The sequence below is a fragment of the Sciurus vulgaris genome, assembly GCF_902686455.1.
Source record: "Sciurus vulgaris genome assembly, chromosome: 15".
Lineage (NCBI taxonomy): Eukaryota > Metazoa > Chordata > Mammalia > Rodentia > Sciuridae > Sciurus > Sciurus vulgaris.
The window spans coordinates 20,462,416-20,466,558 of record NC_136476.1 but is presented as its reverse complement, the minus strand read 5'-3'; the positions used below and the strand labels follow the sequence as shown (position 1 = coordinate 20,466,558).

General features: G+C 42.1%; 1 pseudogene across 1 annotated transcript; it reads left to right on the top strand.

Annotated features, from left to right (window-relative positions):
• Positions 1 to 2,060: 2,060 nt before the first annotated feature.
• LOC306644838 (small ribosomal subunit protein eS6-like) lies at positions 2,061 to 2,804 on the top strand (annotated as a pseudogene). The gene has a single exon. The product of its transcript is annotated as a small ribosomal subunit protein eS6-like (transcript).
• Positions 2,805 to 4,143: the final 1,339 nt, after the last annotated feature.

The following is a 4,143-nucleotide window of genomic DNA, read 5'->3' as shown; positions in this document are numbered from 1 at the left end:
AATATCTATGTCACTTCCAAGAAAAGGACTCAAAACAAATATAACAAGATCAAAGAAATTCATTTCTCTAGAGACTAGGAACCATAAACTTTCAAACTTCTCTCTTTGCCCAGTCTCTTTCCTTACCCAAACCCACTGAAAAACTCCAAAGCCAGTGTAGGCTGAACAACCTTGAAGTCTATACATGCTCTGCTGATATGATCCCCTCCTTCCATGGCTAAGTATTTAGGAATCAGTCCTGACCTCTTTTCTGAAGACCATGGACCATTTTTGTATCCCTTCCAAAGTACTACAACATTGTTCTCACAAAGGTAATACAAGACACAGAGCCCCTGACCTCATAGGGTAATGTCATACTGAAGGATACAGGTTTACACTCATATGAGAGTCAGAGAAGTTCAAAATTAATAAGCAAACTCTGATGGTAATCTGACAGTAAGTGGTCTTAGAAATGACTTTCTGCATTGTATTTTCAGTGGAACAGCTTAGGAAAAAGATCAATAGGTTCACAGTTGACGAAGACTTCTATGAGGAGTTAGTAGTGGGTATGAGACCTCCCACAGCATGTGTATGTTTCTGGAGGTCTATATAGGCAACAGCTTCCTCAAATTCACCCAAAACTGACTCTATTCCCAAAGGACTCAGGGGAAACAGTTTACCCAGTCACATGGTTTAAAATCAGATGTCAGCAAAGTAATGGGGAAGTCTGTGTTTGTGGCAGCTAAGATTGAGTTTAAGGTGGTACAGGTTGAGTTTGGGACAAGTATCTATTTAAGTCAGCCTGTGAGTTCTCCAGTGTTTAGTATGTGACTTAGGGGACTAATGGGGTGTGTTAAGGTACAGGAAAGGTCATTCATGAGTTAAAAGTACAGAGCCAATGTAGTCTCTGAAATTGACCATGCTCAGCAAAAAGTGCCCTTCGGGGTATGAAGATACAATAAGTGGCCCTGCCATCCCCATTTCTGAAATGACTAGGGACACAGTAGAAGGAAATCAAAAACCAGAATACCAGGGACCCAGTCACTTCATTTGGGACAATTATTAAATGAACACTCCAAAAGACACTGCACAGATTAGGAAATGGTACAAGACACACTGTTTGATTCTCACAAGCTTCCCTCGAGCTGGGATCTCCATCTTTCATTTACAGATGGAGAACCCATAGCTCAGAAGCAGAGGCAAAATGGTTTTCCCAAGAACCCGTAGTTCATAAGTAGCAGAACTAAAATCGAACACAGATCCTCTGAAGCATAGATTTCAAGCTCGTTTCCTTTTCCTGCCATTTGATATCCCTGTTCTCAAAGAAGATAGCAGAAATCTAATAAAAACTTAAAAGGGAAAGAGAAGAAAAGGTTTCCATATTCCCTAAACCACTGCATTGAATGACATTCCAGGGTCAGCAAGTGAAAGAAAGCTCCTATGTGCTCATGGCTTATGCAGTCCTCCAGATTTGCCCCATTTGTGATGTCCCTTGTCCTTAGGAGCAAACCTGTCATTTCAGAACCACATAGGAATGAAACATCCAGCTAATGTTATTCAGCACTGAAAATAAATGAGCTATCAAGTCATGAAAAGACAGAGGAACCTTAAATGCAATTGTTAGGTGAAAGAAACTGATCTTAAAAGACTACCTACTATAGGATTTCAACTAGAGTTGGTCTAGAAATAGCAGAACAATAGGGACAGTTAAAAGAGCAGAGGTTTCCAGGGGCTAGGAGTGAAGAATGAACAGGCAGAGAACAGAGGCTTTTGAGAGCAGAGAAACAATTCTGTGCATAATGGCGGATACATGTCATTACACATTTGTCAAAATCCATAGGTACACAACACTGAGAGTAAAACTGAATGTACACTATGAACTTGGGTGTTGATTTGTCAGTGAAGGTTGTTGTAATACGTGGACCTCTCCTGTAGGGGGTGCTGACATCAGGGGAGGCTCTGCACATGTGGGGCAGAAGGTATGTAGGAAATTCCTATATCTTCTATTCAGTTTTGCTGTAAACCTAAAACTGTTTTGAAACACAATGTCTATTAAAAAGAAAAAAGGGAGATGCTCCAAAATGAAGCAGAATATCTCCTTCCCAGCCACTGGCTGCCAGAAACTCATTGAAGTGGATGATGAATGCAAACTTCGTACTTTTTATGAGAAGCGTATGGCCACAGAAGTTGCTACTGATGCTCTGGGTGAAGAATGGAAGGGTTATGTGGTCCGAATCAGTGGCAGGAACGACAAACAAGGCTTCCCCATGAAGCAGGGTGTCTTGACCCATGGCAGTGTTCGTCTGCTACTGAGTAAGGGGCACTCCTGTTACAGACCAAGGCGAACTTGAGACAGAAAGCGCAAATCTGTTCGAGGTTGCATTATGGATGCCAATCTGAGCGTTCTTAACTTGGTTATTGTGAAAAAAAGGAGAGAAGGATATTCCTGGACTTACAGATACTACTGTACCTCGTAGACTGGGGCCCAAAAGAGCTAGTAGAATCCGCAAACTTTTCAATCTATCTAAGGAAGATGATGTCCGCCAGTATGTTGTCAGAAAACCCTTAAACAAGGAAGGTAAAAAACCTAGGACCAAAGCACCGGAGATTCAGCGTCTTGTTACTCCACGTGTCCTGCAACACAAACGCCGGCGTATTGCTTGGAAGAAACACCGTACTAAGAAAAATAAGGAAGAGGCTGCAGAATATGCCAAACTTTTGGCCAAGAGAATGAAAGAGCCAAAGAAAAATGCCAGGAACAGATTGCCAAAAGACGCAGGCTGTCCTCTCTGAGAGCTTCTATGTCTGAGTCCAGTCAAAAATAAGAATTTTTAAGGGTAACAAATAAATAAGATCTGGTGAAGGAAGGAAGGAAAAGAGAGAGAGAGAGAGAGAGAGAGAGAAAGGAAGGAAGGAAGGAAGGAAGGAAGGAAGGAAGGAAGGAAGGAAGGAAGGAAGGAAGGAAGGAAGGAAGGAAGGAAGGAAGGAAGGAAGTTGGTTGGTTCACATATCCAAGTGTTTCTAAACTACTTAAAAAGTCCCCAATGACTGATTTATATATGTTTTTAAGTTTAAAAATAAAATCTCAAATTCAAAACAAAAATTATGAGAATCATTATAGAACCTCACTCTCATTTCTGTCTAATTAGAGTTTTCTTGTCATCCCATCTTCCCAGGGGCAACAGATCATTCTAATCATCTGTCTTCTAAATTTGGAAGGTCTTTCCCTGGTCTGGGGGATGTTCATGAACATCTTAGAAAAGTTGAGTAGTTGCAGTTAGAAGCTTACCCAAATATGGAGCATTCAAAGAGTTGTGTTCCCTCTCTGTAGTATCACCCCAAGCCCCAAAATCCAGAGCAGGGGCTGGGGAACTGTTTTATGGAATTGGAAGCATATTGCCAGTTGTATGAGTCACCCCAGTCCAGCCAGCCTCTGCCTCTCCCACTGATTCTTCTTCCCTCTCCCCACCCACTCCTGGGAAACACCTCTTGATAATTGGAGATGGTGCCCATAAGAGGAGGAGAAGGAAAAGAGTCACCTTCCTGACCTACAAGCAATCTGTTCACACCTGGCAGCATGAGCTTTGATTGTGCTTGACTCAGGTTGGATAACTACAGATGTCTCTAATTTCCACAAAGTAAAGGAGCCCTTGTCTGGAATAAATGAGATAGATAAATTAGACAGGGGGAGGGAAAGAGTCAAAGGTGTCTCCCCCTACTTTTCATCTGTGGAGATCTGGGTGCTCTAATCTATTGTACAAATGTCTGCACACAGCATGCCAACGCTTGCTTGTAAACTCACAGGAGAAATCTCACCTGGAGACAATGAATAATGTCTGTTTCATGCCTTTCACCCCTAATATACTTTTTGTTTTGAAGGCATCATATGGATTAAGTTAGTAACACCCATCCTCGCATTTTCAAGCCGCTATCTCCCCCTAAATCATCTCTCTTTGGAACTTGACAGGTTATCACACCTTGTCTCATTTCATGCTGCAGCTTCCCATGAGCAGATTAGTCTTGCTTCACAAATCACAGGCTCCTTTCCTGAGTGAAACACCTTCAAAATTACAGTGAGTTCCCCACAGGGTTATAGTCGTTCTTTTTTCCAAGGTCCGTGGTGTTCCACCAAGGGGCTTCATTGTTCTAAAGCACGAGGTCTTG